Source organism: Chinchilla lanigera, unplaced genomic scaffold (assembly GCF_000276665.1).
Source record: "Chinchilla lanigera isolate Chin_1 unplaced genomic scaffold, ChiLan1.0 scaffold00104, whole genome shotgun sequence".
NCBI classification, from domain to species: domain Eukaryota; kingdom Metazoa; phylum Chordata; class Mammalia; order Rodentia; family Chinchillidae; genus Chinchilla; species Chinchilla lanigera.
In genome coordinates, this window is record NW_004955505.1 from 7,316,830 (window position 1) to 7,342,249 (window position 25,420).

A 25,420-nucleotide genomic window follows, 5' to 3' on the forward strand; every position below is an offset into this window, starting at 1 on the left:
CCTGCTTCCTAATGTACCTTTCTAGGCTCAGGTCAAATTCAAGCTCCTCTGTAAAATACAGCTGAAATTACTGTCACCTTCTTTGTGTCACCATAGCACTTCATTGTAAGTGTAGAAATCCCTATCTTTCTCGCCCACTAGATCAAAACTCTTACGTCCCACGTCTTTGCACATTCCTAAACCCATGACCTGGGTTTCTGGTATACAGCAGCTCCACGATAAATACTTGGTAAAAAGAATGGTTAATCTGAAGGAAATAATTTAAGATAATAATTTGAAATGAAATGCCACTTTCTATCACATTACTTAACTAGTTTCTACTTTGATTATATTTAGTCTCTAGACTATATGAACTGTAAACTGGATGAAGGAGGTTTCCTTCCTAACAGCTGGGGTTTATACAGTCAATATCTATGACCTTGTTTAAAATTTACTTGCAACCCCAAAGCACTACTTAAAGTATTTTCACAGTCAATCATGGACGTGTGCAAAGTGGAGAAAAAATTCAGTTGCCTCATGTATTTTCCTAGCTGAGGAGAAACAACGCTAAGCTATGTTATTTTGTTTTACCTCAGCCCTCATAAAGTGTCCTTTTCCATGATGTAACCTTTGATACGTTCTTCACATTTTTGTGCTTTTTGTTAAAGATTCTGCTGTTTAAAATGGCCCCAACCACAGAGAAGGGCTGTCTAGTGTTCCGGAGGCAAGAAGACTCTGAGGAACCTAAGGGATAAAACATGTAGGCAAGTCATTCAGGCCTGTGTTGCACAGTAGTGTGATTGGCTATTAGGCCAACACTAATAATTAAACAATTCAGCACAGTTTCTGAACAGAAGCATACATAAAACAAGGTTATATACTGATAAGTTCACAAAACCATTGTAACCAGAGGCTAGCATGAACCTAAATCAGTATTTCCCCTAGGAAAAGTAGTTCAGGGTTCACAGTGACTTTACACACCATAACTAGTAGAAAATAAGAATCAACTGAGTACATCAAGTAAAGAATACAAACACCCAGCTATACACACTAATTTTTTTTCACCACTACCTTCTAAGGATTCAGCAGGGCCACAAAGCAAGAAAACAAGAATAACCCACTTTGGTAGAAGTAGTATCTTTTGTTCCTCTGAAATCACAGCTCTGCAAAATTAAGTAACAAAAACAACAGTAACAGCAACAAAAACAAAAACAAACAAGCGAAAAAACCCAGCTTGCTGGTTTTCTTGCTGCTGAAGGGAGGGATATAAAGGGGTCAAGGACCAGAAGGTGCTGTGGAGCAATGGAAGGGTGTTGGTGTTTTCTCTTGTGAGAAATGTAATGCTTACAAGGTCTGCCACTCTTAGTATTTGCTACCTCATAATGCTTTATAACTATCTCAGTCTGGGTAAAAAGACTCAGAAATGAGTGTTCTGTGCCAGACCTCAGACAAGACCAATACAGACCACTATAGGGATCCAGCTTGACATGACTGCAGCTATCTTGTGTATAACTGCCATTACGCTCACTAGCTAACCCTGACTTGCATTCCAAACTCTATAGGACAAATAGTACTGTTAAGATAACCAAGAATTTTGTGCTACTTACTGACACAAAGATTACTTCTTACTGACATCTCATATATTAAGGGAAGTCAAACCCACGGCCCTGTGCATGCCAGGAAGGGCTCTAACACTGAGTTACACCTCCAGGCCACTAATAGTTGGCTTTGTGTTTTATTTTGTTTGAGAAAGTCCTGGAACATTCTGTAAGCTATGCCTCATCTTTGTGTATCTCAGTATATAACCCTGTTTATGCCTTAGGCTATGGGACTGTCCTGTCTTGGTCCTCTTGCCCAAGACACACTTTTGTCTGTAAGTCCTTAATAAACTGCACTGTGTACTCCTGGATTTGTCTGCCTCTGTCTTCATATTCTTCACATTTTCTACTGCAGCTGATGTTCATACGCTGGATTTTCCCAGATCCAGGAACATCTCAAATTTCCATTTTCTAAAGCAAAAAATGCAGTCTGTAATTTCTAGAAATTTATAAAGACTCAGCAGTTTACCACTAAATCATCCTAAACTTTTGAGAATTCATATTTTCCTTATTAAAAGCTAACTTCAAGGAGGAAACAACATCTGGACATCATATATAGGGGGCTGACTTCCTTGCTGTAAGAATCTCATGCTCAGAACCAAAAATATTAATGGAGTTCTATTCTTCCCTGAAGTCAGGATAATGTTTATTTGTTGGACAAAACAGTCATCCAAGTGCATAACTGTTGAAAAGCTTCCAAGAATGTTGAGAGGTCAAGACAAAGAGGAGGAATACCTAATCAGAAGTCAAGGATAAGAACAGTTAGGTCAAAAATAGAGTATAACATGCCCAGAATAGCCCAGGAAGACAGCTGATGACCTTTTCCTCTAAAATCTCTAAATATCACAGTATCAAGTGGCCTATGTATCTAAAGCCAAGCATATAATTACTACTACAAACGAATAAAGTAAAATAACACAAACACACAAATATGAAATGATAGTACAGTGACAGTTTTGAAATACAAATGAAAACACAAAACACAGTTACTATAGTGTACTTAGGAGTCCCTCATTAGCAAGTTATTACGCAGCAGTTCAAGGTAATAGTGACAGGAAGATATCAAGGCTATTTCAGTCTGAGAGCTGCCAAAATTTCTACGGATGGGCCCTACTGCAATGGGTGTAAACTGTCATACTCCTAATTTAAGTACCTCTTAGCTAAAGATGCTCAGGGCTGTGATTTGATCAGGGCAGGACAGTATTACTGGTATTCAAGGAACACAGGACAACCTGGGGATTCAACTTCCTTTCTCTGATTGTGATGCACTAGCTGGAGCTTCTGCTAAATATTGCATTTAGGAACTATTAAAATCCCTCCCCAGCCAGGCACGGTAGTGCACACCTGCAGTTCCAGCACTTTGGGAGGCTGAGGCAGGAGGATCACAAGCTCTAGGCTAGCCTGGGCAACTCAGTAAGACCCTGTCTCAAAATAAAATAAAAAAGATCTGGATAGGGATGGAGCTCACTGTGAAGACCCCAAATTCAATCCCCAATACCAAAAAAAACCAAAACAACAACAAAAAACAACAACAAAAAAACCCTCTCCCTCCATTTCTTCACTTTTGCTGCATAGAAACTCTGGTATCAGAACCCAGGCTTTTCCAAAATGCCACAGTAACCATAGATTCACTAAGGAAGAGTCCAAATTCCCTTCCTAAAACACTATTGAGACTGTACACATACAAGTCATCACATGGACACTAAGGTCTCTTAACTAAATGTATAAATATATGGTGACTTAGAAAAAAATACCACTTGCCTAGGTATAAGCCCAGTGTGTCTGGTGCATATCAATAATCAAAATACATTACTTTATTACTTGTAATAAATATATAAATATATGGTGACTTAGAAAAAAATACCACTTGCCTAGGTATAAGCCCAGTGTGTCTGGTGCATATCAATAATCAAAATACATACTTTATTACTTGCTAAACATGTAATGTGTTAGTTTTTCTGTCTACAGTTATACTGTAGCATATTTGCTTTACAGAGAAAAAAATCGAAGTCACTGATTACCAAATTCCTAAGAAACTGAAAATTCACAGTGGAAAAGACTGCTATGAGCTTGGTAAGATGAGTGAATAGCTTCTAGAAGCACTCACCTCTACCACACCCACACCCACACCCACACCCACACCCACAGAAGTATCTGCTTTAAGTGAGAGGTTAGAAGACCCAAGTAAATCTTCATTTGATTAGTAGCAGTGAACACAGATATTTGGTAGAAGGAGAGATCCAGAAAAAGATAGATAGAAAAACCTTCAGTGAATTGCATGATGAAAAGAAATTCATTTACAAACTCTTTCAAGGTATAATGAACAAATTAAAGTATAAAAGAAATCACACACGACATGATTCCAAATAAGATTACCATCCCCAAGCAGTATAGGCAAGAGTACCCCTTATCCAAAACTCTTGGGTCCAAAAGTGTTTCAGATTTTAGGGTTTTTCAGACTGGAATATTTGCATAGACTTTACTGACTGAGTTACCTTCATCAGAAAATCCAAAATCCAACACACTACAAAATCCAAAATTTAATGCCACACTACAAAAACTTCAGATTTTGGAACATTTCATATTTGGGATTATGAGATTAAGGATGTTCAATTTATACCTTCACAATTTTGTACGAAAAAAATGACAGAAGACAGAAAATGTCAACCCCATAAAGTGATAAAGAATGGTATGAGGAAAAGGACAGAAAAGGAGACAGTGATAGTAGATGTTCTTCTTTGGGAATGACAGTATCTCAGCGGCTACAAATTGCCTGCTTACAAACCCACAGACTACAAGGTGGGATGAGTACACATGTGAGCTCCAGTGAGAAGGCAACTATACAATCCCACACCAGTCCTCAGCCTCATGAAGAGAAAGCAGGAATTAAGCCAGATGTGAGGCCCCACGTCACTGCTGTGCCTCAGTCCATTCAGCCGTCAAAACAGTATAACCAGAAAATTTTTGACATTCTCAGACAGAAACTCAAGTGCAATGGCAAGCAGAAACACCAAAACAACACCCAGGATTTGGAGGCAGATTTACTTTATGTTGATGGGCACTGATTGGGATCATTTCCAGAATATCAGGCCCTGATCTTTGGTGATCTAGGGCTTATATGGGATAAGCAAGCAGGCAGTACAGAGGGAGAACGGATCATTAATTGATCCATCACAGTAACCAGCCCTTTGTAAGAAACAAAAGTAATAGGAACTGTAACAACTATTACCTGGGCAACTAACAAACTGAAGTATACCGGCGGCTGTGGGAGGACAAGGAGAGAGCATCTTTTGCTACACAAGAACCATAAGCAGAGAGAAGAAATAAACACACTAGGCAAGTATATCATCCCTCCACTAGTTGTCAGAGAATGTGAACAACTGACAGTACAAATATTTAAAGTTCCAGTTTACTTTAATTTTTTCCTACAGGACTGCACCTGAAATTAGTTCATCTCAAATATCTCTCATTATGAGGGTAAAGATCACAAAAAAAAGTAAATTAAACCAAAACACTATTTTGTGTTTATTTTTATTTCATTAATTCCACTTAATCCAACATTTAATTTTAATGTTAATTTTCAAATATTGCTTTTTAAAACATTTAATTTTAATGCTTATACTGCTTTTAAATAAATATCTTCCCCAACATATGAATACAACAAACCCAACATTTATCTGGATATTCTCAGCTGTGTGACTACAATGTGGAGTCTGACAATTTAAGTTTAAATGTGATGTCCATAATCCAACCAGGCCATGTGTATATATGCAATGCCTGTTTTATGCAGTTTAGATAGAAATACATACATGCTTTAATGAATAGAGATGGCTAAAGCAAATACTGGGACACTCCTGGAACACATGAACAAGTCTTTCCTTCCCTTTTTTTCTGGAACCATTTTCCTGGTTTCAGTTGGTGAACCAAGTAGGAAATATTTTTGGTAGTGTTTACTGTTTAAAAAAAATCTGCATTGTTAATACCCTATCACCATGTTTTAAAATTCTGTATCAATTTTATTACTCTCTATGCTGTTTTGTTTACGTATGTGTTTTTGTTATTTTGGTTTTTTTTTAATGAAAACCAAAATTTATATGTATATATAAGGATAGCTGGAATAGGTGTATTGCTGATGTCTGTGGTTTATTAAGAGGAACAGTTAATGCTTAAAATTTTCTTTCTTCTTGACCAATTTTGCACACTTGAATTTGGTAATCAGAATGACTGATCTGAAAACAATATGCAGTATAAGAACCATTGCTGAACTCCTACTATCTTGTATGGTGAAACTCTCCATCATTTCCAATGTTTTAGTTTTTTTAGTTTTTTAGTTTTTAGTTTTTTACTTGTTACTGTCTTTGATCAATCTTACATTCTTATGCCTAGTGGACTGAGCAACTTCATTGAAGATAACAGTACGTAATATAGCAACCACTGTAAATTTCTATCATTTTGTTTTGAGGTCATGTATCATTTTTGTTCTTTTTGTGTCATTTTGGTTTTGTCTTCATTGTTGTTTTGTCAGTTTTTTAATTTTTAAAATAAAAAAATCTGAAATTCCCATAAATATCATACACAGAGTCACACAGGTAATTGTAGAAATAAGAATGAGAAAAATACTAAGAATACTGACTATGATTTTAGTGGTGGTGCTACATGCTTGCCGCATACTGCTGACAGTACAACAGTAAATTGTCAGAGCTAATTTATGGCACACTGTATAGGTGGACATACTAATATTCCCGTTTTACAGATGAGAAAGCCAAACAGTAGAGGTTATAGGCAGAGAGGGGGTGGAACTACGTGTGATCCAAATAAAGAATCGCCTCAAAGCAAAGTCTACATCCTTATCTCCCAGGTTTATTTAGAAATATGCACTTTTTCCTGGTTTAATAATCCTTAAATCAAGCCAGGCATGATGGTGCATGCCTGTAATCCCAGCACTCAGGAGGCTAAGGTAGGAGGATCACTGTGAGTTCTAGGCCAGCCTGGGTTACATAGTGAGCTCAAGGATAGCCTAACTGCACAGTGAGACCCTTTCTACAAAAGTAAATAAATAAAATAAAATAATAATAATAATTTTTGGCTTAAGATTCATACTTTAAGGACTTCTTCAAGATTTCCTTAAATGAAAAATATCAGTTAATTCATTCAAGAACTGCTTTGAGAACTCTTTGTAAGCACCAGCCTGCCTGATCGAATTAATTTTAATTTCTCTAGTCATCTCTTTAGAATATCAGATCTTATAACCTGACCCTTCCTCTGCTGTCACTTTCCTATACTCTTAATCTGCTGACAGACATCCTGACAGTTGCTAGGGCAGCCCAAACACATCTCTCCCTTAGGACCTCTTCTTTCTTTCCTTCCATAATCCCTTTTTGAACCATAAAATCAAAACCCTTCTCTGCCAAGGAAACAGCCTCACCAAATCAACACGCATACCAGAGAGTTTCACTTGGCCACACCCTCTAAGTAATCTAAGAAAACATCAGCTGCTTCTATAAGCAAGTATGCTTAGAACATCCTGTGGAAGCAAACAACACGGTTACCTACAACTGACTCATGTGCGTCCAGAGAAGTCTAGTTTAACATCACTATTTTTGGCCATTGAACATGTTCCTCAGTATCTTGTCACCAGTTCAGACTGAGAGGCTCATCTGAGATTTGGGCAGCCTGAAGAAGAGACACAGAGCCATGGAAATGTCTCATATGCCTTTATTCTCAGCCGCTCGTCAGCCATGTACACCCAGGTGGCCATCCTCAGCCCCTTAGCCTTCCCATTATCACAGCAGTCCTCAGCTGCTTAGTCTCTTGCCGGTCCTTGTGGCTGTCTACATTTATACCAAAACACAGTACACAATAGTGGATATGTGTCAGTAACAACTTTGGTTATGTAAGTTATTTACACCAGCCAACATTGACCTTGGTTATATGGGTTATTCACACTGAGATCAATGAGCAGAGCTTGCGCTGAAATTTTTCTGACTTAGATTCAATGTCCACTGGAAATCTCCCCCCATAGCCTCGACCAAAGTGTAGCATCTTAAGCTTCATTTTCCCCTACATTGAATAGTCCCTAAACAAACAAAATATAATCAACCTCAAAAGATATGCATGAAAATACTAACTAGGAGACTATTAGTATTATGCCCAAATCTCAATGTACAGCAACCATAAAAAGGTAACATAGTTAATACCATTAAGACAAAGAGAATGAACAAACTACATGCAGTATTGTGGATGGATTTCACAAATATAATTTAAAAATAAACTAGACTTAACAGAGACTATATGATTCTATTCATTAATTAAAAAAAAAAAAAAAAGGCAAACTAGCCAAAGGCATCAGAAATCAAAATACTGGCTACACCTGGGAACAGGAACGGAGGATGAGCCCTAGGTGCTGGTAATTTTCTGTTAGTTGAGGTGCTGGTGACACAGGCGCATACACTTTGTGAAAATTACTGCATCATCCAGTAATAATGTGTATGTTTTCCTCCATGCATAAGACACTTCAATGAAGAGTCTGTGGAACAGCACCCTTAAACACATTTAATCTAACCACACCCCCTTGGCTTAATAGGATTCATTTCCTAGGAAGCTCAACTATCAAAAACAATAAGCATTTCCTAGGAAGCATAGAAAAAAAATCCATGGAAGGGCTGGAAGTGGAGAAGTGATTTCTTAATTCTCTCTCCAGGTACCAAAGCTTCATCTCAAATATGAGAAGTTTCTCTAACTTCCATCCTTGTTATGACTATAATGTTTAGAAAGATTAGAAATCACATTCCAGTTAAGAACACAACCTAAGTGTTCCAGTCTCCTACTGACACCTGTGCCAGAAAAAGCCTTTAAACACTATGGAGGACGTGGTAAATTGGAAGGAGGTATGCACCACCATGCCTGTACTTATTGTCTGGCTGAAGGTAAGTATGCTTCTTCCCTCTCTCGGCCCTCACTGTCCTCTCTCACCTGGGTCACTGAAATATTAATGCTAAGTTTGCAAAGCTGCCATGGGGGTTAGGTAATAGTGTCAGAGCAGGAACTGGCACATGGTAAGCACTGAGAAAAGTATTTATAGAATGAGTACTAAACTGAATTAATCAAATGGTTATCATTCAGTGATAAGCAATAAATAGTAGTAATGAATGAACAAGAATGAGAAGAAAGGGGGTAAAAATCAGTTTCAGTGAAAACTACCACTTCATTTTCTTAGCCTAATAGGTGCTGAAATGATCTATGAGGTTAAAGAACAATAAATGGATTGGAAAAAGAGAGCATGTACCTTTATATGCAACCAAGTCTCTGTCTTCCTTCTCTGTGCCAAACAGATATTTGCTCACTGACTGCCACAACATGTTTAAACCCTGAAGCCACTTGGTTTTAATCATACTACTTTTAGAATTAAAAACTAAAGAGGAAGGGGGTCATAAATTCTTATAGATGAAATAAGAATGCTGACTATAGTCAGGTACCTTTACTATTGGGAAAAATTTACACACATACAGAACAGTAGCTACAGGTTTAAAGATGTTAAGAAATGAATGAAGCAGAGGCTGGGGATTTAGCTCAGCAGCACAGCGCCTGCCTGGCAAGCGCAAGGTCGTGAGTTTGGTTCCCGGTACTGGAAAAAAAACCAAAAAAAAAAAAAAAGAAATGAGTGAAGCAGGGTAAGTTTACTTACAGTTTGAAAACACAGGTTTAATGTTGTTTTTTCCAGCTCTTCAAGTCTTACACTTCTTAGCAAAGTGATCCATATGAGATTTTCTATACTGAAACATATAAATATAAAAATAATAACACTGATTTCAAACTACAGCACCTCACGGGGGGAGAAAAGGCACAAAAGGTAAACTCATTAGATTTCTCAACACAAATCTTTAAGCCCAAGAAGGTTTGAAGTGTTTCAAGCCCTAAAAGATAACAACTTCCAACCCTGAAATACATATTCTGCAAAACTTTCCTCCGAAATTAATGGAGAAATAAGGTAGTTTTAATAATGAGGAGCACCTCAAGAAAGTCATAGTCAGCAAACCAACGTTACCAAAAATTCTCAAGTATATTCTAGAAAGTGACAATGAAGCCAATAAACCCAATAAGTCAAAAATAATGAATAAACCTGGTGGGATGAACAGTTAAACAAAAGGAAAAAGAAAGAAATCAGTAACAGGAAAACAATGCAAAGACAGGAATAGATCAATACCTTTCAGTAAAAACTCTCAACGGTCTCAGTTCCCCAACTAAGACACAAGATCCAACATTATGCAGTATACAAGGAACACATTTAATTGAAAAACAATTTCACAGTTTAAAAGTTAAAGGATAGGAAACAATAATCCATACAGTGGGAACCCAGAAAAAAGCAGAATCAACTACCCTAATTTCAAAATGGATTTCAATACAAAATTGATCAGAAGAGACAAAGAACACTACATACTGGCTGAGAGAACAATTTAAAAGGAAGAGAAAACAATTATACACATACACACACCAAACACCAGTGTGTCTAATTTCACAAAGCAAATACTAAGGGACATAAAAAATCAGATAATTATCAAAACAACTGTAATGTCAGAGTTCAATACTACACTGTCACAAACAGATCAATTACATAAATAAATCAATGAAGAAATACTGAAGTTGAACCAAACCTTCAGACAAATGGACTTAGGTAGATATCTACATAGTGTTCTTAGTAGATATCTACATAGTGTTCCACCCCACAATCACAGAATACACATTCTTCTCAGGAGGAAATGGAACTTTCTCCACAATAAAGTACACTTAATTTTCCCTTGCATATCATAAGCTCATAGTACAATGAAGCTAGAACTCAACGGCAAAAGAAACCACAGAAAGAGGATATCAGAAAATGGAAAGATATTCCTTGCTCATGGATAGGAAGAACCAACATTGTGAAAATGGCCATACTCCCAAAATTGTTGTACAGATTCAATGCAATCCCAATTGAAATACCATTAGTATACCTCACAGATCTAGAGAAAACATTCCAAAAGTTCGTCTGGAACCAGAAGAGGCCTAGAGAAGCAAAAGCAATCTTGGGAAACAAAGGAAAGGCAGGAGGCATCACAATTTCTAACAAAATTATATTACAAAGCTACTATGATAAAATCAGCATGGTACTAGCACAAAAGCAGACCAAAGGAACAGATTAGAAGATACAGATGCAACTACAAACACACTCAGTCACATTATCTTCAACAAAGGGGCCAAGCATGTTCAATGGAAAGAGGATAGCCTCTTTAATAAATAGTGCTGGAAAAACTGGTTTTCCACATGCCAAAGACTAAAACTAGACCCATGTCTTTCACCGTGGACTAAATTAAACTCAAAATGGATCAAAGATCTAAGTATTAAAACAGAAACACTAAATTTATTGGGAGAGAAAGTAGGGAAAAATCTTGACGACATTGGGGTAGGCAGAGAGTTGATGAGCAAAAACCAAACTGCACGTGAAACACTTCAAAGAATCAACAACTGGGATCTCATCTTATTGAAAAGTTTCTGCACATCTAAAGAAATCACCAATAAAGTAAAAAGAAAACCCATGAATTGGGAAAAAATTCTAGCCAACTGCCCCTCAGACAAAGGACTCTACCTAGGACATATAAAGAATTAAAAAAAATCAGGCCCCCAAAATTCAAAGACCCAATCCAAAAATGGGCATCTGAGATGAATACACACTTCTCTAATGAAGAGATACTAATGGTGAATAAATACATGAAAAAATGTTCAATGTCATTGATCATTCCAGAAATGCAATGTAAAACAATACTGAGATTCCGTCTCACCCCAGAAAGCAGGGCTATCACCAAGAAATCAACCAATAACAAATGCTGGAGAGGCTATAGGGAGAAAGGAACCCTACTCCACTGCTGATGGGAGTGTAGACTGGTGAAACGAATGTGGAAATCAGTTTGGAGAGTCCTCACAAAACTAGGATTGCAAGTCCCATTTAACCTAGCTATTCCCCTTCTGGGTATTTTCCCAGAAGAATTAAAGACATCATGCCACAGCAATATATGTGCACCGATGTTTATAGCAGCACAATTTGTTATAGATAAATCTTGTAAACAACCCAGATGCCCATCCACTGAGGAATGGATAAAAAAGATGTGGTATTTTTATACAATGGAGTATTACTCAGCTATTAAAAAAGATAAAACTCAAGGCTTTTGTAGGTAAATGGATGCAACTAGAGACTGTACTCATAAGTGAAAAAAATCGGATGCACATATGAAAACATCATATTATCTCCTTGATGAAGGAACCTGAAAGACTAGGTAAAACTCAAAACGTACAACAGATGATAGGAAAGGGAAAGAAATTGCTCAAAGGAAGGAATGACTGGGATGAGGGAAATAATAAAAAAGAAAGAAGGAAGGCCAAATGTAAATATATATATGAAGAGCTATGATAACTGTATTGTTGGTGTCCGATGGTGTATTGAAATTAACAGTTAACGCTTACAATTTTTATGTTCTGATTGATTCTGCATGCTTGTATCTGGTAGTCTGAGCAACTGATTTGAAGGTACCAATATGCAATGGAATTACAATGGTGAACTCCATCTTGTCTAGTGAAACTCTGTATTATCTCCAATGTTTTATCGAAGAATTATTTTCTCATTCTCTTTAATGGTTTGAGCAGTCTTTCATTCTTACATCTGGTAATCTGAGTAATGTAGTTGAGGATAGTGATATATAACGTAACAACCACTATTGATTCGTGTTATTTTGTCTTTAGACCCTGTATTACTTTTACCATCTCATCCAGAAAGAACAGCTACCTATCTTTAAGAAATCAAGTAATAACAAGTGCTGGAGAGACTGCAAGGAAAACGGAACTCTTCTTCACTGTTGGTGGGCGTGTAAACTGGTACAACCACTGTGAAAATCAGTACAGAGACTCCTCAAACAATTAATATTAGAAGTTCCATTTGCCCCAGGTATTCCCCTTGTAGGTATCTTCCTGATAAAGACATCGTATTATAGTGATGAATGCATACCATGTTTTAGCAGTGTAATTTGTAATAGCTAAATCTTGGAAGTACCTATATGTCCATCAACAGAGGAATGGATAAAGAAAGTGTGTTATTTATATACAATGGTGTATTAGTCTGCCATAAAGGAGGACAAACTTAAGTCATCTGCATGGATGTACCTTGAGAACATAATGTTACTGTAAGTGAAGTAAATCAGACACAAAAGCTTAAATATCACATGATTTCTCTTATAAGAAAAACCCAATATATAAATAAAGTGAAAAATAGAATAGAAAATAGTGAGATGGATGGTAGACATATGGGAAAGGGACTGAGGGAAGGATGGTGGACAGGGAGGAGAAGCAAATGAAATTACAAAAGAGGTGGAGGGGAATTATAAAGTGTTGTGTACATGCACAAAGTCCCTATGAGGAATGTGATTACCATGTATTATGAACATGTATTACGAAAAAAATAAATATTTATATCTAGAGAGCCTGCAAAAAAAAAGTACATGTATTTCAGCTGCTCACCATACCTAATAAATGTCCACCACTTTTGAGCACCTCTTGTAATTGCAGAGGCTAACTTGCATTAATCTCATGATGCCTCCATAAATTTAGTATTAATATATTTATACAAGTTTTTTCCCTGATGTATACATTTTTTGGCAGACTGTGTATATATATAAATGAGAGGGGGACCAAGACATGCAGAGGGAGAGAAGGAGGGAAGGGAGGAGGACTGAAAAAAGAATTAAATGCTGTATACTCCTCATGAGGAATATCATTATGTACCAGAAACATGTATCAACAAAAATAAAATAAAAATGTAAATGTTATGTAAGTAGAGGTTATATAGTACTGTACTGTTTAGAGAATACTTACAAGGAAAAATCTCATCATGTTCAGTACAGATGTAATGTCTTCTTCTGAATATTTTCAATGCACAGACACAGAATCTGCAGACATGGTGGGTTGAGTTAAAAAAAAAAAAGGGAGGAGGGAACGCTTGCAATTGATTTATTATTTTGTTCTCCAATAAGAACAGTACCTAGATAATATGTACAAATACTTCTCAAGCCTTTCCCCAAACCCCACCAGCATCTGTGTTGGACATAGGTCAGAATGACTGGACAGAAATAATAATAGAGACAACTGATAAACAGTTTAAACTGATGAACATATTTTTTTTCTTCAACAGCCAATTCAAAAAAACATGTAAAATACAAAATAAAAAAGAAAAATGAAAAAGTAAAAGAACCTTGATGAGAAGGAAGTAACCACTGCCTGAACTTGCTGCTGAGGAATTCAATTAACTAAGAAGCATTTAATATATTCAATCCCTCCCTCAGCACAGAGCCCTATTATTTGGCCCAACCAGCACTAAAAATATAAAAATATTTATAAACATGAACCATTAGACTTTTTGTGTTTTCATCATAGGCCTTGATTAAGCAAGTCAAAGATGTTCTTTGTTATAGTTTTGATCAAATGCAAGAGGCTTTAGTCACTTCCTCAGAAACAGACCTAAACTATAAATACTAACCAACACAGTCACCCACTCACAAAAAGGCTTGGTAACAAATTTAATTTTAAAACAAGAGGGTATTATTAAACTGAAAACTAAGGCTTAAACATCCAAATCCTCCCAAACATGCCTAAAAGAAAAACCCTTAGTGTAATGACAAGCACAATTACAGATAGCTCTTTATTTGACTCACAAACCTTTCTTGTACAGAGATTAGAGAACTACAGTGTATATCATTTAATAAAACCCTTAGCTTCCTTCCACAAACTAGGTTTCAAGTGCTAAGAAAATCCTCCAAACTCTTAAGTAACCAAGTAACTTCTATATATTGTATCCCTTTGATCTTTTGAAGTATGACCATGATGAACTGAGAGCAACATGGTAAATAATCATCATAAGTGAAGCTACTATCTATTCTAATAATGCTATATTTCATGCTTTAAGACTGAATGGAATCCAAAGCTTACTTTCAGATATGACCTAACTGTCTAAAGCTGGGTCTGTAAGCAGGCCAAACTGGGCTTGCCAGCTGTTTTTGTAAATAAAATTTTACTGGAACACAGCCACACCCATTTACTTAAATACTGTCTATAGCTGCTTTCTGCAATGACAGAATCCATAAGTAACAACAGAATCTATAAGGTCCACAAAGCATAAATTTTATTATCTGACCTTTAATAAAATGTTTCCTGCTCTCTGGTCTACAGGAAATAGCTACTTCACTGGACTGTCTTAAAATAAACACTAATCGCAGTTCATAACTACTTAGGATGATTAGCCATGAGCTATTTTAACTCTCTTACTTATGATACACTAACTGCTAATATTGATGGGAAACATATACTAGACACTATTCTAAGACATTTACCTTTAGTAAATTATCAAAAAATTAGCGTATTTAATTCTAACAAAAGACCTATGAGGAAAATAAATTACTATCCCCATTTTACAAATGAAGAAAGTGAGGCAGAAGGGTTAAATAATTTGTGCAAGGTTAAGTAGTGGAAAAGTCAACACTAGAACCCAAGCAATCTGGCTTTAAAGTTCATGTTCTTAATCTATACGGTATAGTGATTTAATTTTAATGATAAAGTTACACAAAATACGGGCAAGTCTCAAAAGATTTATTCATTATAAATGTTAAGTAAATACAGTCAGGTACTCCTCTGCACATTTTAGGATAAAATACCTAAAACAACAATATAAAATGACTCATAGATTTTAAAGTCCCTTCTGATTCTCAAATTAGAGCTATTCTAGGAATATAAAAGACTACCATACTCTTTATTGTCATAAGTAATCAAAGAATCAAGGTAACACCAATGTTTTATCTTTTCCTTGGTGAGCCCTCTCAAGAAATTTCAGGCCCTTCAGAAAACCTTCTAGGTGACACTTAAAAGAAAACCCTAAGCCTTTCAAATTTGCTCCCATCCAGTCTCATCTTCCTCCATCAAGCTCCTATCTGGGAACAGGCTGAGCATCAACAGAAATTACGGAAGACTGTTCCCAGCCCAGCAAGTCCAGCCGTGACGTCCATCACAGATGCAGGAAGAAGTCTCCTGGAACCATTCCACCACTTCCACAAGTTTTCTGAGATTTATGGTGGAAAAGTATCACTTCAGTCTGATTCAGTGACCTTTTATATTGAAGGACAAGTTTTGATGTGGCTCTATTTGTCTGTCTTCAAACAAATACAAACAGACTAGTAAACTCACCACAAATTCATATGCAGACAGAGATGATCTCAATTCTATTTTTAATCAGGATAGTCTCTAACTAGTTTTCAGCATCTGCACGATAAATTCCAAATCCTTGAGTAAATCTCTTTTCTACTTTCTCAGCCTCATTTCCTTCTATGTTTGGTCTTTCAGGCACTCAGGATGGCCTGCTTTTTCTTCAGCATATCATATCTACTCCTTCTGAGGCCACAATCATCCTGTACATTGTGTTAAACATTCCGTTTTTCTCTCCTACCAAATCACATACAATGTATAAGCCAAATCTCTCTGCCAAATACTGTGGGATGCAATATACATTTCCTGCCACCAGATTCCTCACATTCTCACAGGAGAAACAGGAAACACGAGACTATTGCAAGTGTAAGGTTTAAAGTGCTACAGGTCCCTGAATAGCAAACCTGGAGAGATCTTAGACACAGACCGTTGCTGAGTGGGACCCTGCAAAAAGAGACAGCCTGATTCAGTGACTGAGTTCAAAGATGTAGGGATGATATACAGAACAAAGGTTTAAATTACAGATTCAGAGCCACAAGTTGGCCCAAAATCTTGGCACCTTTCGGCTGGAATAAGGTTTTAGGAATCAAAAGCAAAGACATCAGTTTGGTGCCTAACCATGTTCAAAACCATATTTGAAACCAGTTATTAAATCTTGCCCAAATCATGAAACCTGTTTGTATCACATCCTGATACAGATTTCCTATGTTCTTTTTGCTGATGTCATTTACTCTTCCACAAACCAGTTTACTCAGGGATCTAGTCACACATTGATCTTCACTGCTTAAATATTCTAAAAGCATATTTAACATTCTCAATAATGCTTTGTTATCAAATAATAGAATCTTTCAAATAGACTCTTGGCCTTTTCAAATGTTAGATTCAGGGTCCCTACCATAGTGCTAATTAAGCGGTGAAGCAAACGGAAGTTATGCACTTGGGCTGTGTAGCTAGTTACACAGGACCCTGCCCAAGAGCCAATACCTGTATTACAAAGCAGCTTTCTTTTCTGCCTGTCCATTAACTCCTACAGGCAGATGTAAAGCTTACTTCTTCGTGAGATGGTCAGAAAAAAGGTAACTCTTAGAACTAGTGCTGAAACCGAAGGTCAAGTTCAGAGCTGTAAGATGCAGATGGCTCTCAGCCAAAATAAAAACAGTAAAGACTGGAGGAGATTTGCATGTTGAAATACTGTATTTGCAAACCTGAGAATAGATGAAGGAAGGGCTGAGATTCATCCCTCATGTTTTAAAGAGTTTAGTTTGTTCTGTGTGCCCACAGTATCAAGTACTGTAAATACTAGCTGAATGAATAGTGATAATTTGCTATCTCAAAGGCCTCAAGGAACTTTATTTTTGTCAGAATAAAGGTAAGGATAGTCAGCTTCCCTTGGGGCTTCAAATTTTAATATTTGTGGTGTTTACTGACATAAACAAAGCCCACATCATATTTGGAATGTTTTGTAATGGCTTGTTTTCTTTGCCAGTATTCGGTAATAATTTTTTACTTTCCACAGAAAAATTCTAATCCAAAGATACTGAATAGCTTGGGTATAAAAAAGTTATTCCTTCAAAGTTTTGACTGACATGATTAAAGTCTGCCATTAAGTCTTGTATAAAAATAAACACAGGCATGACTGTATGCTATACAGCACAGAAAAGGAAGGGTAGGAGTGGATATGGTTCAGATTCTTAACTGTATCAATTTTTGTGGTAAATACTTTAAAACTTTACATGAAAACATTGACTATGGTATAAAACTTAATTAACAGTATAAAAAATACTATAAAATATTATGGATGTAATGTCAAACTATATGACAGTATATAACAGTGCATTTCAGTTAAGATTGGGGCAAGAACTTTAGATATCCTCATTAGTACATTTCTTGGAACATCATTAAAGTTTAACAGAATTAGAGAATGCTAACATAATAATCATGTCTTTGGAGAGAAAAACATTGTACAAATGTTTCAAAAAATGTTTTAGCCTGATTGAAAATGCAGAAGAAATGATCATATCAGCCCCAAAAGGCTGCCAACTATATTCAAGAAATCCTGTATCAAGTACTTTCCCCAAGTATTACATTAATATTTTTCTGCAAATACCACTCAAAAAATATGGATTCAAATCATTCTAGTTCCATAAACATTCTGAAAGGACATTTTGAACTAATGTGAAATTTATATAGTAAATGCATGAATAAAAAAATAACTTCAGCCCACTGGTATATACTTTACTATGGCACTAGAACTCCACCAACGAACAGTGCCCAATGAGGCCATTCTAGGTTGAGACAGTGGGTGGCCCATTATGACTTCTGCCATTGCTGACCCGACAAAAAGCAAAGATTCTTCTTCTTTAATTGCGCCATACAAAACATACATACTTTCGTTCTCAGACTAGAATGATAACCTCTGGTTCATATCTGTATAAGAATCGACTGGCGGGGCCGGGGATTTAGCTCAGTGGCAAAAAATGCCTGCCTGGCAAGCGCAAGGTCGTGAGTTCGGTTCCCGGTACCGGAGAAAAACCAAAAAAAAAAAAAAAGAATCGACTGGCTTCCAGGAAATTAGAGTGGCAAGCAACAATAGCTCAACCTCTCTGCCAGGATCTAGACACTGGAAAATAACAACCTGAGGAAGAAAAAAGAGGGACACAGAGAGAAATAGATTCCAGGGAACCAGAAAGCACATGACAGGAACAGTAAAACCTACACTGAAATTGAAGAGACAGAATATAAAAGTGGAGAAGGGAAGAGATAGTCTGCACTTTTTCCCTGGCTCCTGGCTGGTGGCTGGCAGGAAGGGGAAAGCAAATCTATAGCAAAAAAGTAAAAGCTGGGGACCTCAGAGGGCTTGACGGAGAAATATAGTGGTGGAATTGACCAGAGGGTACTTTGAGCTTCAGGCAGAGCACAGGATTTTGCTCCCACATGAATCCTTCAGCCGGTAACAGCTGGTGAGTAACTCCAGTCCAAGTACCTGCCAGATCCCTGAAGTGAGACCTTGGTTGCTTTGTCATATGTCATTCCAAGGAAAGCATGACTGTTTGAAAGGGAAATCAGAGCAAATAAGGGGCAGCTCCAACCAGTGTGACTGGGGGAGAGACTGCCACAGGAGACAGCTGGGGTCAGGGTTCCTTGGACAGGCTGGAAAGAGGCCCCCTGAGGAGTCTGCACTAAAGGACACAGGTCCAAACCTATGGATGGAGGACAGGCCTAGCCTGAGTTGCTCTGGATTTGGAAGTCCCGGCATTGGTGCCCTAATCCTACTGCCTGCTGATGCCTGTATCCAGCACAAATCTGGGTCTCACTGCCTCTTTCTCTACCTGCAAAAACAGGTACATGTCTTAACTTGGACACTAGCCCAACACGGAAGATCCCAGAAGATTTCAAATCACAGAGAAATTTCATTTTTCTTTCTTTCTCTCCCTTTTTGCTTTTGTATGTTCTTTTTTGTCTGTTGTTTTTTCTTCCTTTCCTCTTCACGGGTTTACTAATATTGGGGGAATTATCCTTTGGTCTTCCTTCCTTTTTATCTCCTTTTCTTTCTTTCTTTTTTTTTTTTTAAATTTTTACCTCTTCTCGCTTTTAAATTTTCTCCCTTTAACTTTTTCTCTTATTTTTACTCCCCATATAATTTTTTCTCCTACTTTCTCTATCTTCTGTCTCTTGTCAGCTTTTTCTCTTACCTTTACATAATTCTATAAATACCCTGCTACTCCCCCATTAGGATCCTTTGTACCACTTCTCATTCTTCCTTCTCATATCATACTTTAGATTTTGAAATATTCTTTCACGCATTCCCGTTCCAAAATCTTATATTTTAATGACTACAAAGCTTTATTAATCTTTAAATAGTTAACTCTACAAAGTTACTGTCCAATTCTTTTCTACTATTAGCAAAGATATAGCTGTTGCATTTAGTAAATATTAGCTATAAGTCAATATTGGTTTGTCATAGAGGGCTTTTATCAGATTGAGATAAAGACCATGTATTCCGATTTTCTGTAGGGTTTTTACCATGAATGAGCATTGGACTTTGTTAAAAGCTTTTTCTGCATCTCTTGAAATGATCATATAATTTTTTTCTTTGCTCTATTGATATAGTATATTACATTTATTGATTTGCATATCTTGAACCACCCCTGCATTCCTGGAATGAATCCCACTTGGCCATGGGACATAATCTTGATGATTTGCTGCATTCTGTTTGCCAGTATCTTATTAAGGATTTTTGCATCTATGTTCATTAGGGAGAGTAGCCTGTAGTTCTCTTGAAAAACTTTCAGCAGAGTGTCTCTCAGACAAAGGACTTCTATCTAGAACATATAAAGAATTGAAAAAAGTCAGAACCCTAAATTCAAAGACCCAATCCAAAAACGGGCATCTGAGATGAATATGCACTTCTCAGATGAAGAACCACAAATGATAAATAAATATATGAAAAAATGTTCAACAACACTGCTCATTTGAAAGATGCAAATTAAGACAACACTGAGATTCCATCTCACTCCAGAAAGAAGAGCTATCATCAAGGAATCAAGTAATAACAAATGCTGGTGAGGGTGTGGGGACAAAGGAATCCTTCTTCACTGTTGGTGGGAGTGTAGACTGGAGCAACCACTATGGAAATCAGTGTAGAGATTCCTCAAAATACTTAGATTAGAGGTCCCATTCAACCCAGCTATTCCCCTTCTGGGTATTCTCCCAGAAGACTTAAGAATATCATACCATAGTGATATATGTGCACCCATGTTTATAGCAGCACAATTTGTAATAGCTAAGTCTTGGAAACAACCCAAATGTCCATCAATGGAGAAATGAATAAAAAAGATGTGGTATTTTTATACAATGGAGTACTACTTAGCCATAAAGGATAAACTTGAGACTTTTAGAGGTAAATGGATGCAACTAGAGACTGTACTCATAAGTGAATAAATCAGACTCATATGTGCAAACATCATATTGTCTCCCTGGTGTGAGAAATTAAAATGTACAATAGAAATTGTGAAATGGGAAGAAATTGCTCAAAAAGAAAAAGGAACTAGGATGTGTGAAAGGGGAAAGGACAGAAGGGAAAAGAGGAAAAATAAGCAGGTCAATTATACTATTAGTGTCTCTTAGTTCAATGAAAAGGAAAGTTTGTGCTAATATTGGTTGGAGAAATTTTTATGCCTGTATCTCATATTCTGAGCAACTATTTTAAGTTTGTTTTTTTTTTTGTTTTGTTTTTTTTTTGTTTTTTTCTCCGGTACCGCGAACCGAACTCACGACCTTGCACTTGCCAGGCAGGCGCTTTGCCGCTGAGCTAAATCCCCAGCCCCTCTGAGCAACTATTTTAAAGATAACAACATGCAAGGTATTAACGATTGTTATTCTATTATTTTGTTGTGAGATTTTGTTTTACCTTTTTCCCATAAAATTTAAAAAAAATTGCAATGAAATATGTATGTACCAATATAAAAAAACAAATCTCATTATTATGTTTTGTTAATATATACCAATAAAAACGTCAAGAACAAAATAAATATCTGGGTTGTCTTAATGTTTACACCATAATTGTAGGCAATTACATTGCAATTATGAGTAAAGGATAAACTGTAAAGGATGGTACATAATTGGTTGTTATATTAATATTCAATTTGTCTTGACCAAAACTACTATAGCTTTTTATATCTACCAGAATTACAAAATTGTTGCTATTTCTCTGAATGCCAACATGCAAAATACCTCTGTGATATTAACAACACTACAGTACATTCCCAGAAAATTCAGTGTTGCACGAATTACACTGCATCCTCCCCTCCCAAATTAACCGAGGCAGTTGGATCTTGGGGCTGAAGCAAAGGACATAGATAGCAAGGTCCAAAGTACATCACTGAAAAGCAACTAACTAAAGAGATCTCTATTCTAGCAATGAAGTCTTTATACAATAAGCATACACAAACCTCAAACAAACAAACAAAACAAAAGAAACACAAGGCAACAAAATGCCTCCCAAAACTCCCAACTCCTCCAAAGTCAATACATGGAGTATTCAGTGGGAGAACAGCATAAGCCATACACTCCAATTATTCAAAAGGATAACTGAGGAGGTTAGAAAACAGATCAAAGAGTTACTCAGCAGGATCACAAAAGACATAACTAAACAGATAATGGAAGTAATAATTAAAATGATCCTGGAGCTGGGAGCCGGGCCTGGTGGGGCACGCCTATAATTCCAGCACTTAGGAGGCTGAGGCAGGAGGATCTTTGTGAGTTCCAGGCCAGCCTGGGATACAAAGTGAGCTCAAGGCCAGCCTGAACTGTATAGTAAGACCCTGTCTCAAAAAGACCAAAAAAAAAAAAAAAAAAAAAAAAAGATCTAGGAGCTTTTAGAAGACACTAATAAAAAGCTACATGAATTAAACAAAAAGAAAACATGAATGACCTGTTGAGTAAAGAATGAGAGTCCAAAAAAAAAAGAATGAGAGTCCACAGAAAGATTTCAATCAAAAAATGTAAGACTAATGAACATAAAAAAAATCAGATAAATACCAATACAATTATAGTCAGGAATCTCAATACTCCACTGTAACAAATGGACAGATCAACTAGACCAAAAAAAGAAAAAAAAAAAAAATCAATAAATAAATATCAGTTGAACCAAATATTCAAACAGATACACTTAACAGTGACCTACACAGTATTCCATCCAGTAACAGAATATACATTCTTAACAGCACATGAGACTCTCCAAAATAGACAATACTAGCCAATAAAGTACACTTAAGTAAAGGCAAAAGGATTAAAATTATCCCTTGCATATTATCAGAGCATGGTACAATGAACTTAGAAAAAAAAAATGGCAAAAGAAACCACGCAAACACCTGAAAATTAAATAATACCCTCTTCAATAATCGATGGGGCACCAAAGCAATCAGGGAGAAATTAGTTCCTAGAATCAAATGACAATGCCAGTACAACACATGAGAACCTATGAGACACAATGAAAGCAGCCCCAAAGGAGAAAATTATAGTGGTGAATACCTACATTTGAAAAACAAAGTGAGCTCAAATGAATAATCTAATGATACACCTCCAGGTCCTAGAAAAACAAGGCAATCCAAATCCAAAGGTAGTACAAGTAAGGAAATTATAAAGATCAGAAAAGAAATTAATAAAATTCAAACTACAATGAATGGAAGGAATCCACAAATCAAATAGTTGGTATTCTGAAAGATTACAGAAAATACACAGTTAGCCAATCTTACCAAATTTAAGGAAAAAAAGATACGAATCCATGGAATTAGAAATGAAAAAGTTGAAATCACAATGGATCCTGCTGAAATCCTGATCACTGATAACTACTTACAGAACCTGTACTCTACTGGTACTGGAGAAAAACCGAAAAACCAAAAAAAAAAAAAAAAGAACCTGTACTATAATAAAATGGAGAATTCTGAAGAAATGGATTCATAAACACATATGAACTACCAAAATTGAATCAAGAAAATTTTTTAAATCCTGAATAATCCAACACCAGTGAAAGTAAGCTAAAAAAAAAAAAAAAAAATACAAATTAAGAAAAGATTAGGTCTGATAGACTCACTGCTGATTTCTACAAGAACTTTAGAGAAGATCTAATACCAGTACTCCTCAAACACGTCAATGAATTAGAAAGAGTCCCAAAGTCATGCCTGGAAGCAAGCATTACTCTGATTCTAAAAACAGAAAAGTAACTAACCAAAAAAAGAGACCTATAGGCCATTCTATTTAGAGAACATAGATGCAAAAATCAATAATACTGGCAAACAGAATGCAACAATCACCAAAAAGATCATACCAAGTAGGATCCATTCCATGGATGCAGGGATGATTCAACATAAGGAAATCAATAAGTGTAATATACCACATGTTGTAGTCAGGAGTTTTGTAAAGGGAACAATACAACACAGGACACATATTTTATAAGATTATTTTATAACAGTCACCCAAGGAATCATATACAAAGACAGTGCAGGAAATCTGTCCACACACTAAGACCAAAGAATCCAGCTGAGGGCCTAGATCCCACAGTAACGTCCTGCATGAGTCCAGTTGATGACCTACAGCCCATGACAATGCGCCCTCCTAGAGCCCATGACAATGTCTTATGCAGGCCTGTTTCATGGATCTGCACTGGGAAGGCCCAAAGGTCAGTGGTGGAAGCTAGAAAGTCTGTGACAGCGGGATAAAAGATCTGTGCTAGCAGGCTGAGGGATCTGAACTGGAGCCAGGAAACAATGATCAAAGTAAGAACCAGAGCTCCCCCCATAGCCATCCTCAGAAAAAGTGAGATTCTGAGCTCCTCTGACTATCAGGACAGCCAAGTTCCCATCAGGAAAGCCAATGTGATAAGCTTCTCCAGGAGACTGAGCAGTGCACCATCTTCCCCCCCAGAGCCAGGAAGTGATACTCAAAGTGAGGACCATAGTTCCCCCAAAGAGAACCATAGCCATTCTCAATGACAACAAGGTCCTGAGCTCCTTTGACGAAGACAGCAGCCAAGTTCAACAGGAAAGCCAGCATGACAAGCTCCTCTAGTCAAACCAACAACTCCCTACATCTTCCCAACAGCTTATGACAGCGGCACTTCTTTGTCAGTTCTGCCTCTTATGTTTCTGGGAATGATCCTCAGGTGGGCCTCCCACACCCAGAACTACACTGGTTCAGTTCAGCTGGGCGCCACAAGGTGACCCCCAGCTGTCAATCCACCACACCACATAAACAGAAGCACAGATAAAAAACACATGATATGATTCACCCCCCCAAAAAAAACACATGATTATCTAAATACATCTATAAAAAGCATTTGACAATATCCAACATACATCATGACAAAAATCCTGAAGCAAATAGGTACAGGTTCTTATCTCTATCTGATTAAAGTCACCTGGGACAAACCAACAGTCAACATCATAATAAATGGAGACAAGCTAAAAGTCTTCTCTCTAAAATCAGGAACAAGACAAGGATGTCAGCTATGGCCGCTCTTGTTCAATACAGTTATAAAAACATTAGCCAGAGCAATTAGACAAGAGAAAGAAATAAAAGCATGGATAAAAATGGAAGAAGTTAAATTATCATTATTTGCAGATGATATGACCCTCTATGTAGAATACACAAAAAGTATCAAAAGACTCCTGCAATTAATACCCAAATCCAGTAGTCCAAAAGGATACAAAGTTACTCTCAATAATCAATAATGTCAATAATGTTCCTGTACACCAATATTAAACTCACTGAGAGAAAAATTAGGGAAGTAACACTTTTCACCAAGAAAAGCACTAAGAATGAAATACTTTGGCATTAACCTAACCAAAGAAGTTTAAGGCCCTACAATGAAAACTACTCTGAAAGAGGAGGTCAAAGATAACATCAGAAAATGGAAAGACAGCCTCTATGCCTGGATAGACAGAACCAATATACTCAAAATGGCCATACTTTCAAAACTGTTACACATATAAAATGCAAACTTCATGAAAATACTAAATAGCATTCCTCACAGAACTAGAGCAAACAATCCTAAAATTCATATGGAACTGGAGAGA

At 36.7% G+C, this 25,420-nt stretch overlaps 1 protein-coding gene across 9 annotated transcripts in view; it reads right to left on the reverse strand.

Moving 5' to 3' along the window:
• Positions 1 to 25,420, reverse strand: part of Ppfibp1 (PTPRF interacting protein, binding protein 1 (liprin beta 1)) — a 202,756-nt gene that overhangs the window by 125,079 nt on the left and 52,257 nt on the right. Inside the window, exon 1 of one of the 9 annotated variants that reach the window (XM_013505929.1) lies at positions 9,262 to 9,349. The exons of the other annotated variants lie outside the window; for them this stretch is intronic. The gene's annotated coding sequence lies outside the window, so the exon portion shown is untranslated. Of the gene's footprint in view, positions 1 to 9,261; positions 9,350 to 25,420 lie in introns of those variants that run through there. 9 annotated transcript variants of the gene reach the window in all.